This window comes from Leptidea sinapis, chromosome 14 (genome assembly GCF_905404315.1).
Source record: "Leptidea sinapis chromosome 14, ilLepSina1.1, whole genome shotgun sequence".
Lineage (NCBI taxonomy): Eukaryota > Metazoa > Arthropoda > Insecta > Lepidoptera > Pieridae > Leptidea > Leptidea sinapis.
The window spans coordinates 11,802,900-11,818,283 of record NC_066278.1 but is presented as its reverse complement, the minus strand read 5'-3'; positions in this window follow the sequence as shown (position 1 = coordinate 11,818,283).

Sequence of the window (15,384 nt, the reverse complement as noted above, 5' to 3'; positions counted from 1 at the left end):
CACGTTTTTCACGTGCCAATTAAAGTGCAAAAACTGGATTTCGGGTATATTTAGTGAGGTGATCTTAAGACCATTTAGAAAATTTTTATCTAACATTTCTTACAACTGAATAGTATTTTATCCAATGACCAGCCAAATCAATAAAAAGTTGAAACTTTATTCATATAAATCGACTTTACTCATGAGTCACGATTAATCGGAGGTGGTACCCACTGGTTTTGGACTATTTGGAGATACTTCATAAGGGTGATAGTGGGTGTAGGGTGAGACGGGAGATCACTGTGAACTCACTAAACTAGTCGAAACTGGTGCGAAACTAATCGAGTCATTTATGTTAAAGTAACCTTTACCCTGCCTTTACCACATAAACGTTATTTAACAATTCTTTTGAATTTCATAATACATTTGTTTTGAACATTTTTTGGGAACTTGTTGTAAAAGCATATACGAGTACATCGCACCACAAAAGACGTACTAACTCGACTTAGCCGTGTATTAGACATAATAAGTTCCAAGTTAATCTAATAAGTTTATGTTTGGTTGGTTTTAACATTATGGTTATGACAGTTTCTAGAAACTTCTCGTACCTTTGTGCCTATGTACATGCATAACATTATCAAGAATATATCGAACCAAGAGTTTAAAATGATCATTCCTAAAATCGTTAGTGAAACTGAGTTAAATATATATAAAATGTCTATATGTATGTAGAAGTTTAAATAATAACGGTTAAAAAGTGTTTCAATTGATTTTTGAGAAAAATCTGAGTTACGCTCAAGTTGCGCCTGAAGAAGCTTTACTTGATAATTGCTTTAAATAATTTTCATAAGAAAAAATATGAAGTCAAGATATCATCCAAAAACAACAAAATATAATTTTAACTCAGTACTATTCCTTGAGGATTCAACAGATGTGTCACTTGTCTGAGAGTAGGACACGTGAATAAAAGATCAGGTGTGACACGGCGGGATCACCGGGAATATTGTTTCATAATAATACTGTCCTCCGATATTGTGAATAATCGAAAATGGAGACAATGTATTGAAGTACCAAGGGAGAACGGAACAATGTATTGAATAATACGAAAAAATATTTGTAAGCGTGTCTTATAATTATGACAAACTCGGTGTGCGATTTCACTTACGTATGTACATTAATAATTTGTTATTTTTTAAAGTGATAACGCTCACTTCTGGGATTAATTACACATATTAAATTTGAAAACAAAATTTTTAAACGATGCGGGACTCAAACACGCGACCTTTGTTTTATTCAACAAACTAATTGTCAATATTATAAGCAAACACTGAAGTGTCGTCCGCGAAAAGAAAAATCTCACATTATTTCGTGGCAAATCATTAATGTAGACGGGGAATAAGAAAGGTGCTAGGATTGAACCCTGTGGCATGCCCATCCGCATTACAGCTGATGAATGTTCGTTATTAATAACTACTTTATTCTCTAAGAGCGCAGACGTATTTGGTTCTTGATTAGCATTTGCAGGCATGTTTTTATTGCAATTTCAAATGTTGTTTCGGCTTAATTGTTTTTCGTTACGCAGAGATGTGGGTTCTCTTTGCATTTTCTCCTGCATTAATCACGGAGAGTGTTCAGATGAGTCGCGGTAATATCAGTAGCCAAATTCCTCTACAGGATATTCCACCCGCATTATGTTGACGTCAGGTATTCCACAACCACACATTTGCGACAAATTTCTTGCCTCGCACAGCCATTTTCTGGAATCAGTTAACGGCTGCAGTTTTCCCGAACCGATACTACTTCGGGAATTTCGAACACAGAGCATACTCTAACCTAAAGGCCGGCAACGCATCTCTTAACTCCTGTTGTTGCAGATGTTTATGGGCGCTCACTAAGTTCCATAACGTGAGCCCGTTTGCTCTCTCTTATAAAAAAAAATAACAATTGTCATACGAAAAGTTTCAGCAGTACGATGATATAAGTAATTTGTACACTTGGCCAAATTGCATTGCAATTGTTTTTAAATGACCTTCATCATTGGTATTTTTGTTTGGAATTGCTAGTATTAGTTACAATCAAGCAAACTTCACAACTTTAATAATTAAAAATAAAAACGAAAGCAATTGCATCTCATTATTCAAACTATAAAGAAGATCTCCATCCTTTGTAACAACCCAAGATTCGATCAAAGTCCAATTTTTCCTTTGCATAGAGTACTTCAAAGCTATAGAACCTTTCCTCGCTCCAACATAATGTAATTTCTATTTATTGTGGATCGTATTCCTTGCAATTACTAGCAATGAGGTAGGTTCTCTTTGAGCGTTGCGATAATCTGATTGAGCTTGAGATGTGCTTAAGGCAAAATCTTTTTTATTTGAAGGCATTACATGTCTTTCTGGAAGGGAATTCTTTTGTATTTCTTCAGAAAAAATGTTCGGTGGTGCTATATTTTTGATAATTACATCATTATATACCATCTTTATGACCATGTACTTTGGGGGCCCGGTGACTTGTAGCACAGGTATTAATTACCTATTTCAAGCACTGGTCTCTCACAGTTAAAACAATATCTAAATATCTATATAAATAGGTTGTATAAGCTTTGTGATTGTGAGAGGAAATAAATATATTTTGAATTATACCAATTAATTCATGTGTTTCAATATTTTTTTCCGTTTTGTCTTCGATCTTCGATTTCATTAATAACCCCAAATTCATTTTATGTCACTCGCAGAACCCTATAAAATCAGTTATTCAAAGTAAAAAACTACACTTATGTGCCTATGTACTCAGGTCTGAGGCATACATTTTCGAATGGGTGGTAACTTTTTGACGTTGAATGAGTGAGTAAAATTCTACTTTGAATTTGTCTTGTCACATAAAATTTTGTTTCATAATATATATTAATAATATGTTTTTAAACGTGTCAATTAAAGTTTTAAAGTAAAAGTATTAAGTGCGTACCAATTTATTTTTCAAATTAAAATTGTAATCTTATTCGTAAATGTAATAATTTTTTATATAGTTTGCAAGCCAAACTAAATAAATAAGTAAATCACTAATATTTTACTGACATTGACATCAATATAGACTGTATATATATTGGTACTTAGGTATGGGTTATGTGACAAATGAATTCTAGGACAGAGTAGTAAAGTCGGGGATATAACAACATAAATCTTATTCACACAGAATAAAACAATTTTATGACGCCCTTTTATGGCAAATTTTCACAGACACAATGTCATCTAACAATATTAAAAGAATAGGATTTTTATATCAGTTACATTAGCGAGAATAAGGCATGTTATATTATTTTATGCAACAGTTGTCCTCCTATTCCATAAAACAAGTTGTATAATAAGGGTCTAAAAACGTGAGTGCGGGTTGCGATGTGAGCCACAGCTTCGCCTGCGGCAAATGATGCCACGAGCGTTTTCGAACTATTTAGTTATACAACGCCGCATACAATAATTTTTCTGATACTAGGTAATTTTAAATCACAGATATAGACTACTCTAAACAAAAAGTTAAACAAAGAAAAACTACAAGTATTCACCAATGCAGCCAACGTGGGAAATGTGAAAAATACAAAAGATATCTACCCGCATCTTGGCAAATTAAATTAAAAAGATTTTTCTCTTAAGTTGACATTAAAATGTTTTGTTTAATGATTTAAACATGGCAATTTTATGTATGTAATATACGTATGTACCACGACATACCTAACCTAAATTTAGTTGTCTAAGTTAAATAGTTTTTGTTATAGTTATCTAAATTCACCAAAAACTCTGTTTGATTGTCGAAATTAAAGTAGATCATACAATGCGGTTTTAAGCCATGGATAATTTTACATTATAACCATATTTTTATTAAAAAAGAAGCCCGCTGAGTTTGTTGCGCCCGTTCTTCTCAGGTGTGAGGCATACCTTTTGGAATGGGTGGTAGTTTTTGACTTTAAGTAATTTTATATCCTATTTTGAATAATTGACTTTTTCATGAACTCATTAAAGTATGTACTTATATCAGTGATCGTGGCTGTATAAATGACAGGTAAAGTAGAATATTAGAAAAAATATATTTATCGGATATAGCTTTTTCCAAATTTAGCATAATATATCTAAATAATGTTAAGTTTAAGAAAAAAATAGTCAATTCTAAACACATCTTCAATAAAAATTCCACGTTCAGTTTATTCAAGAAGTTTAAAACTTTATACACACGGTAACAATGCTTAGACGAACAATAGTAATTTGTTCAACAACAGAGCAAAGTTTGTTTTTGTTGTGAGTGATTTTTTAATTAAATAACAACTGGTAGTGTAGTAATATATTATTCTTTATTTACGAGTGATTCTAATTTAGAATTCTGAACCTAGTGGGCGATACAAAGTCTCAAGAAACATAATGCCAGCCTAGTGAAACTGTCTAAGAAAAAAGCGATTCACTCGATTGTATGAAACGTGCAGTCAATGATATATTGACAGATGACGGCTACTATCTTGTTAAAAACGTAGCAAAATGTCAAAAGCGTAAAAAGACAGCGTAAATCCACTACGTAGTAAGCAACTGTTTGTTTTTAAACTTAGCCGGATTATACTTCGTCGCCAATCGCCATACTGTAATTATTACCGTGCGTACGCCGCGTAAGTAAGACGTGTGTTCGTGTTCTTTTCAAGTTATTGTTTTGAAAGTGAAGTTGAAACAACAAAACCGATTGATAGTTAGTTAAAAATTAAACACTAATTCTGTAACAATTTAATTAGACTAGTAAACAGTGATTCAATGTGTTTGTGATGCAAATTCTATGATTATAATATTATTCTGTTATTGCGAATGTTGTGATCGGTCATTGAACTCTAGAGAGATTTTTTGCGACTACCCACTTAAAAAAATATTATTAGTGTGGTATTACGTTCAACAATTTCAACGTAGTAAGTCATAGCCAGATAGCTCCGCGGGCAACTCTTTGACTGTAAAGGCATAGTCAGGGGTTCGAGCCCCTGGTTGGAGTACGCTATTTTTTTATTATTAATAAATTGATTGTTGAGTTCATCACAGTACTTTAAAAAGAAACGCTAAAATTAATTGAATTAAATTAAATTAAAAAAGTTTAAAAATGTCCAAGGTACACATGAACTGTTGTAACGAACTAAATGATGAAGAAGATTATTTGTGTTGCACAAAATGTAAAAACGGATACCACCGTGCTTGTTTGAAGCCGACCGGGCAATTTAGCACAGATACAGATTCCACGAATGACTGGACGTGTCCCGCTTGTACGTCAAGAAGGCCGAAAGGCAACAGTGAGAACACACCCGTGCGTACTAAAGACACCCTTTTAGCCTATGACAAAAATGTCACGAAAAGATCGACCAAAAGAGTAGCAGTTTCGTCACCAGAAACAGAAAAATCATCTCAGCTGGAAGAAATACGTGAGATGGTGAGTGAAACTGTACGGGCCAAAATGAAAGAAATGCTAACACATATGCGGACTTCCATAAAAAGCGTACTAAATAGTGAATTGAAAGTAATAAGGGAAGAAATCACAGACATGAAAAATTCTATAAATTTTATAAACAACCACTACGAGGATTTCTTGAAAGAACACCGTGTAAATCAAATAGCTGTGAAGGATCTTAAAGAACATAATGCCAAACTAGAGGCGACTATTAATACCCTAAACACACGTGTTAACGAACTTGAACAGCGATCTAGATACAACAACCTGGAATTGCAATGTGTTCCTGAAAGAAAAAATGAAAATCTAATCAAAATCGTGGAGCAGCTGGGCAGTGTAATAGGGTTAGATATAGCTACTGACAAAATTATGAATGTAATGAGAGTTGCAAAGGTAAATCGTCAAAGTACTCGACCGAGATCTGTCATAGTGCAATTCAATTCTCCGCTTACTAGGGACACTGTTTTGCCAGCAGTGATAAAGTATAATAAGACCAACCCAAGAGATAAATTGAACACCTCTCACATTGGAATCGGGGTAAGTGGGGAAAAACAACCAATTTATGTCATGAAGCATCTGTCACCTGAGAATAAAGCTCTACATGCCGCGGCGAGACTCAAAGCCAAAGAAAAAGGATATAAATATGTTTGGGTTCGAAATGGTCGTATACTAATGCGCAAGGACGATATTTCTGATTACAAAGTTATAAAAAGCATAGACTTTCTTAGTAATTTAAGTTAGAGTGTAAGGTTGAGGTCACGTAATGGTGTCATAATCCTAAAAAGGTGCTTCGATTAATATGTTATACCAGAATGTTCGCGGACTAAGAACCAAAACCCAAGATGTTTACCGTAACATAGCAGTTAATAATTATGACATTATTATTTTGACTGAAACCTGGTTGAATAGCTCAATCTCAAGTAGTGAATTGTTTGACACTCGTTACACCGTGTATCGAAGAGACAGAGAGACTGCAAAGCTTAACATTAAGTCTGATGGTGGGGGCGTTCTAATCGCTGTCAAGACCAATATAATTTCAAACAGAGTTTGTAACTGGGAAAGCGATTGTGAAGATTTGTGGGTGGTTGTAGATGTGCCCCATTTTAACAGTATACGCCATATAGCATTTTGTAGTATATATATTCCACCTCCTGTAAATAAGAAATTATTCGATATTTTTTTAAATAACTGCAATAGAGTTTCAGAGCAACATAATATGTTAACATGTATAATTGGCGACTTTAATCTTAGCTGTATTTCATGGAATGCATCTTTAAACCCAGCTGACTATAACATACCCCCAGCTCAGAGATTACTGGATTTTATATCAGGAAATGGCCTGCGCCAATGTAACTATGTTCTTAATAATAGGCAAAAGATACTTGATCTTGTACTCGTAGATTTACCTGTATGTTCCGTCAGTTACTCTTATAATCCAATTAGTAATATTGATCCAATGCATCCCCCCCTTGAAATTAGTATTCCTTATACGAGACAACATAGACTTGCGACTAATACTTCAAACGAGCGGTACAATTTTTATAAAGCCGATTACGATTCCATTAATGAGTACTTGAAGGGAATTGATTGGAATTCGATATTGAACCGAGGTGATATAAATGAAATGGTTAAAGTATTCTACGAGATTTTACAGGTTGCTATCACAGATTATGTTCCCTTAAAAAAAGTTAAAAGCAGTAGGTACCCTTCATGGATGAATCGTAAGGTTGTAAAAAGAATTAAAGAAAAACACAAAATGCTAAAACGATTTAAAAAATATAATAATCCATTGGATGGAATAGAACTAAGAGTGCTTAGTGATCGCTGTGAGAAAATTACGCGTGAGGCCTATAAAAATTTTAATTAAGACCTGGAAAAGAAAATTCAGAAAAATCCGAAAGCATTTTGGACGTTCCTAAAGAGTAAACGTAGTAATTTTAACTCATATCCAGCTGCAATGAGTAACGGAATTAAAACCTCAACTAGCGGATTGGAAATTTGCAATATGTTCTCTAGTTATTTTGCTTCGGTATATGATGAATCAAATAGTTCTTGTAATTTAGACTCATTATCTTATTTACGAAAGATTCTCTATCTGGACGTTAGTGAAAATCTTGCAGGCATAGAAATAAATCAGAATGACATCTATAAAAAGCTGAAAAGTCTCGATATTGCAAAAGGTGCGGGACCGGACAATGTACCACCGGCATTCATAAAAAATTGTGCATCAAGCTTAACTTCACCTTTATATCTTATTTTTAAAGCCTCGCTTAACTCGGGTAGTTTTCCAGCTTTATGGAAACAAGCAAAAGTTGTTCCAATATATAAGAGTGAAGGCGAGAAAGACATACACAATTACAGGCCTATATCGATTCTTTCGGTTTTTGCAAAGGTCTTTGAATCTTTAGTTTGTCCGACAATTCAAATGCATTTCAAACGTTTCGTGTCTGAGCATCAACATGGATTTTTGCCAGGTAGGTCTACCACAACTAATTTGGTTAGTTTCACATCTTCATTATCAGAAGCTATTGACTCGCAGAAGCAGGTGGATACCATATATACCGACTTTAAAAAGGCATTTGATAAAGTTCCACATGGCGTACTCATTGGAAAATTATCGTTATATGGGTTTTCAGGCCCAGTGATGGAGTGGCTTTCATCATACTTACAAGACCGTTCGTTTTATGTAGTCATTAATGGATTTAGCTCTTCAACTAATCTGGTAACATCAGGTATACCACAAGGTTCACATCTTGGCCCAATTTTATTTAATATATTTGTGAACGACATTGTTTCTTGTTTTGAACACTGCACACCATATTTATATGCCGATGACTTAAAAATAACGAGAACAATTTCTTCACCAAGTGATTTGATTCTATTACAGGACGATCTAAATAAACTTACCAATTGGTGTGAATCTAATGGCATGCAACTCAACTGCAGTAAATGTGTGCATATTAAATTTACTCGCAAAAATAATATTATTCCGACAAGGTATGAACTGTATGGTAATACTCTTAAAGAAGTTGAACTCATAAGGGACTTGGGTGTTATGCTTGATAGGAAATTGACTTATCTCTACCATATAGAAATTGTAATAAACAAAGCGTCAAAATTATTAGGTTTTATTATGAGACAAGGTCGAAATTTTAAAGATGCCAAAACAAAAATCTGTCTTTACAACAGCCTTGTCCGCAGTCATTTAGAGTATTGTAGCGTTGTTTGGCGCCCACATTATTCTACACACTACTTAAGACTGGAGCGTGTGCAGAAAAGGTTCATGTGGCATCTATCATACTCAGCGAATATTTACAAAACGGTGGTGTCTTATAAAAAAAGATTAGAACACTTTAACTCTTGAACAAAGAAGAGAATTTTTGGACTTAAATTTTTTATATAAATTGCTAAGAAACAATTTAGACTGCCCCAGTTTACTATGTAAAATTAATTTCCGAGTACCACGCAGATATCCCCGAACTGCAATTACTCCGGTCGTGCCTCCATGCACTAGAACAGTCTTTGGCGCCAACTGCACTATCCCTCGCTTGTGTAAAGTATATAATACATTCAGTTCATTAATTGATATAAATATTGATTCCCCTAACACTATTCGTAAATTAGTTATCAGCACTCTAGCCAGCCAGTTATGAGTGTGATAGATTACTTTGCTCTGTTAGTTATAACATAGGTTATATATTTTAATTAAAGATTAGTGTATTTTATTTTATTATATAATTTCTTAGCTTAGATTTGGATTTTTGTTATACTTAGTTGTATGTAATTAAAACGCTTATTATTTGTTTCTATCTGTTAAACAATTCTCAATTGATTATTGCAGACTGTCAAATTTTTCATATTTTTTTTCACCGGTTTTAGTTTTTAACTCACTTTTAGATTTGTAATAATGTATCGATAAGCGAAATTAGCATGTAGTGTTTACCTTTAAATGATTTTGCATACCCTGCACATGTAATTTAAATTGTTAATTGTTTAAGAAATATTTTTATGTAAAATCGCTGGTAGACCAATAAATAAATAAATAAATTACTACTATTTCAAACTGATGTCAAATCACGGCACGTTTCATACTAAACTAAATTTCAATTTTACGTTGGCAGTCCCGCCTCTTATTACGTAGTAATTACATCCTCTTTGCAAAATGCTCTCGTATGACACATTAGTATATTTCATTACGAGTGCAGAAAGCCTGTCATTGCAAAGAGTTCCGACAAATGTCTAGCCGAGCCGAGGCGCAGCCGAAGGTGAGGGTTGACAGTCGGAACAAGTTCCACATCATTTTCTCTAAAAAAATGTCTTACAGGTGAATTTTCATCCTGAAAAAGCTGTCTCATTAAAGTAGCATCTGAGGTGGTTGCTGCATATAACCGTCAGTAGCCACTATTAAAATGGCTCCACAAGATTTGCAAACTTGTGGATACCATATGATTTGTTTTTAAATAAATAATTTGGAGATTTTTGAAAATATATATATAAGTGCCATCACAAATTACGATTAGATTATTTTCGGCTGTTCCAAATAGAACTTGGGACCCTCCTTGGGACTCCTTTGCACAGGATGCCGGCTAGATTATGGGTACCACAACGGCGCCTATTTCTGCCGTGAAGCAGTAATGTGTAAGCATTACTGTGTTTCGGTCTGAAGGGCGCCGTAGCTAGTGAAATTACTGGGCAAATGAGACTTAACATCTTGTCTCAAGGTGACGAGCGCAGTTGTAGTGCCGCTCAGAATTTTTGGGGGTTTCAAGAATCCTGAGCGGCACTGCATTGTAATGGGCAGGGCGTATCAATTACCGTCTGAAATCAGCTGAACGTCCTGCTCGTCTTGTCCCTTATTTTCATAAAAAAAAACCTTGCGGTATGATCAGATTTCTGTGTGAGAAACTGTGTAAGAAAAAAGATTATTGCCATAATCTCGAGCTTAGACAACTTCTTTCCAATGAAAACCATCGCTTTCATGTTCGTCCTTACCAAGTATGGCAAATAATACCTTTTACACCGACGAGTAAAAAAAGAAGTATTTATTTAAATGTAAAGTAAGTATTTTTTTACTTTTCCGTGGCCTATTAATAAAAAAAGTAGTAGGAAGCTCACAATATATCATCTACAAAAGGTCAAGAAAACAAAATCATCGAAATCAACATAACGATAGATCGATTCCTTTGATAACATCATATTAACCTAAATAATCAATAAATAATCTTTCTTAATCTTGGACTTTTCGCTTTACAAACATTTTGGCGTTGTCAGTTGAAGACAGTTATATAACATAAATACCATGTTGACATAAAGCTAATAATGAAAACTATCTCTAATATATAAAATTCTCGTGTCATGGTGTTAAACTTTGAACTCCTCCGAAACGGCTTGACCGATTCTAATGAAATTTTGAGTGCATATTGGGTAGGTCGGAGAATCGGAAAACATCTATTTTTCATCCCCCTAAATGTTAAGGGTGGTCCACACGATTTTTTTTTAATTTTTTGACATTTTCTTAAATTTGTTTGATTATGAGTCAGCATTAAAAAATAAATACAACTTCAAATCGGCAATACAACGTTTGCTGGGTCAGCTAGTATTATGTACATTTTTGTCTTTGTAATGTTGCTGTTTTATTCAAATTCAAATATTTTTATTCAAACTAGGATTTATAATCACTTATTGAACGTCAAAATCTACCACCCATTCAAAAGAGACTGCCTCAGACCTGAGAAGAATGGGCGCAAGAAACTCAGCGGGCTTTTTTTTTATATAAAATATGGATTACAATGTAATATCGTACAATAAACATCTACTATTAAAGAGCCTGGGGGTGTTCGCTTTAATCCCAGTCCGTGGTGTCATTAAGAAAATAGTAATAACCTTTCCCACACAAACGTTTTTTAACAATTCTTTTAAATTTCGTAACACATTTGTTTTGTACATTTTCTGGGATCATATTGTAGAAGCATATACATCGCCCAACAAAAGACTTACTAACTCGACCCAACCGAGTAGTAGGCACAACAAGTTTATGTTTGTTCCTCGTGTTAACATTATGAATGTCACAGTTTCTAGAAAATTCCTCAATATGCTTATGAACATACAAAACATTATCAATTTTTGATATTTTTTATATTGTATTGAGAAGCAACAGTCAAAATGTTTATTTCTTTAAATTTTTCTCTTAATGATTCTTTAAAATAAACCTTCATATTTAATTTAATAAAAACGCAGGTGTTTAAAATTATTGAAGTAGCTTTTTTAGACTACTTAATTTACTGTTTTATAGGGCATCCTACTTTGATTTTGTTTAGTGACCGCAAAAAGAAACCACACTCCATACAAAAACGGTACATGTACTTCATAAAAGTACTGTAAGACGGTTAGTCATTGTTCGAAGTTATTGTTTTTTTTCTTTTGTGTCTTTGCTTATTATGAAAGTAACCTTATTATTATCTTTCATCAGCCGCTTGCTTGTGACTATATATATTTTTCAAAATTATTTTTAGCTTAAGTTGTAAACAAGAATGTCTAGTTTAACCATTATGCATGTTGATTGTTGAGTTCGCCTATAAGTTGAGTGTACAATATTATAAAATAATTTTTAAACGTGTCCATAGATTAAGATTGCTGTATGCACGTTGGATTCCTAATAAATAAATAGTATATAGTAATAGTAAAGCGTAATATTGTACTCACCGATATTCCCAAGAAACTGATATCGGAAAATTGATTGAGAAATTCTTCAGCCATGTCCTTCCTGTTATAGTCGAAGAGGTGTAATCCCATTCTTGAGTTGTTCTCAGCAGTCCACAGCTGCTCAGCTTTACTCAAAGCCAGTGCAATAGCCCATACGGCGTCGTAAGTGTGAGGAGCGTAAGGGGAAATTTTCACGCCAAGTTTCGACATCTCCTGTTGAAATACTTCGCTTGTCTGAAATTTCAATAGTATCTATGGGTTATTTTAAATGCTGTGGCTATTTAGAAAGAAATAACGGATCGAAAAGAGTTACTACCAATAACTGTAATTTATGTTAATCCAAAATTTGTTGACGCAAGCGATTGACTCAAACCGTATGGTACAGTAACCGTTCAAAGCAACTCAACGAATGCCCGCGTCAGGGGCGCGTACATTACATACATATATTTCATTACTATATTTATATTAGATTTATTATTAAAGTTTTATTTTAACATTTAGTCTATAATTTTGGTGTCACAACCTCAACATCCTTTGATCCTTCGGGCCGGATTAATAAAGTTTATCAAATTTATATCACAATCCCAATACTTTTGATCCTTCGAGCCGGATCAATTAAGTTTATCAGGTAGAGATTTACCAAGTAAGTACCGACTGAAGGGTGCCTTAGAAAGTGATATTACCGGGCTCATGAGAGTTAGCATCTTAAGTCTCTAAGTGACGAGCGGAATTAAGATGCTGTCTGATTTTCTGATTTAATCAAGAATAAATGTTAAGGTAACTTGTGACTTGGAGTGAAATTAGAGAGAGATGCTCAGGACCGATCGCGATGGAGATGCACTGTGGATGCGATGGACCCCAGCTAGGGATACAGGAATTTAAGTGTAAGTAAGTGAAGTAACTTGTGACTATGTTTCCCAAGCGATTTCCATGAGTAGATTACTATTAATTTAAACTACCGTTGCAAGTCTTATAGTAGATTCCAGTATTTTAGAAATTCAAAGGCACATAATCGGGGGCATAATTATATTAATGTGTACACAATTATTTCACTCACATAATCTAATTTTTGGGCCTAACTTCAATATAGAAACACTTGACGACCCAACTCACTGGTAAGTGACCCTGAATTTACGTGAACAATATGCATGGATATTTGTTTCCGAGTCATGGATATTTATATGTATTTAAATGTTTAAGTAAGGCTATGCCTAGTTTGGGGCTACATAATTTGAAATAAAATTGCGTCAATTTTATGGTATTTGTATCTATGTAAAAATGATAATTTTAATCTACACATTCTCCAAGTCTTTTGTCTATTAATATTTTGTGAACATTTAATTTGAAGACAAAATTTTATGATCGATGCGGGATTCGAACCCACGATCTCTCGCGTTCCGTACAAGTGCTCTTCCAACTGAGCTAACCGTTCGAGTGACGCATCGTTTATACAATCTTATTTAAATAAACCTGACGTTGTCATTATTAAGTTTAGCGCTGTTTATGTCCTTGGAGCTAAACTTCACAATGACAACTATGACAAATACTATCTTTGACTAATTTCATCTGCAGTCCCCCTGAAGAAGAGATCTGGAAATGTCTTGAAACGTCGGGTTAACTAAAATAAAAATGTAACTTTTACGCAAAACTCTAATGTAAAACAGTTACAATTACACGCGTTTTAATCCTTTCAAAGTGTTTTATTTAAATGTGTAACACTCGCGTTAATCAAAGAAAATACTAAATCTTATTTAATTTATTTAATATAATAACAATCCGTTATAAAATATTGTAAACTATGAAAATTCATACCAGCCCCGAAAACGATGTTGTATCTCCAACGATTCCCCTGTGAGCGGTGACGGTAACTAGTCCTTCTAAGGCTTTAGCCAGATGTGATCGAGCGCAGGGTGATACGCCCCTGATCTTCGGCGGAGCCCCGGAGACCAGCCACGCGTACTCCGCCCCAAACATGCCCAGACGAAACGCCTGCACTTTCAATGTCAATCAATCAGAGTTAAATGAAATGAAAAGAAAATATTTTTAAGGAATGGAATGATTTTTTTTTAAGTTAACTTATAAAAGTATTTATCCGAATATGTTTCCATTAGAAAACAAGTTAGTAAAGCATCAAAAAGTAAATTACGTAAGCAACTTGAAATAATATTCTAAACTGTAGTTACTTAATAGAATTAAAAGTAGCAGACATTTCGAAAAGAAAAGAATAGAAATGAAAGTTCATTTGTTCAATTAGGTGAAATTATGACAATTATATTATATTTTAATTTATTATTATTGAATGGCAATAGTTTTTCAACATATAATGTGTATGAAAAGTGATGAAATAATAATAATTTTTATTTATTTCAGACACAGAAATCCATACAACATACAAGATATGTTAGTAAAATAACTTAAATTTATGTTAGTATACACTTAAATAACAATAATTAAAAAATATGTTTTTATATTTATTATTATTTATTTATTCAATCGGTTGTATCAGATTTTGTGTGCTTGTATGACAACCGATCGTTCTACGTTTGAAAAAACTTGATTATTAATAAATTTAGATTAAATGTTTGTCACCAATATTATTACATTGTTTAGTTAATATGTGTTAACAAGCACTACCAACGTTATGGAGCCATAAGATATCCCAATTAATAATTACATTTATATAACTGCTGTTATTCATTAGTGTATTAGTTATGTTATTTTATATAATTATCATTGAAGTTGAAAAATATAATATTCAGATCTCTAGTTAAAATTGATTCGTGTAAGTTATTTGGCACTACAGCAGTGCCAATCAACATTTACTCGCTATAATACGGTTGATTGTCTCGCTTTATTAAAGGTAGAGAGGTAAGTGCTTTACCAGTGGGAGGCTCCTTTGCACAAGTTTCCGGCTAGGTTATAGGTACCAAAAAGGCGCCTATTTCTGCCGTGAAACAGTAACTGTGTAAGCATTACTGTGTTTCGGTCCGAAGGACGCCGTAGCTAGTGAAATTACTGGGCAAATGAGACTTAACATCTTATGTCTCAAGGTGGCGAGTGCAGTTGTAGTGCTGCTCAATTATTGGGTTTATCAAGAATCCTGAGCGGCACTGCATTGCAATGGGCAGGGCGTATCAATTACCAATAGCTGAACGTCCTGTTCGTCTCGTCCCTTATTGTCATTAAAAAAAAGTTCGAATATTCATTACTTATTGTGAATTCTGAAGTGAAGTGGAATCTCTG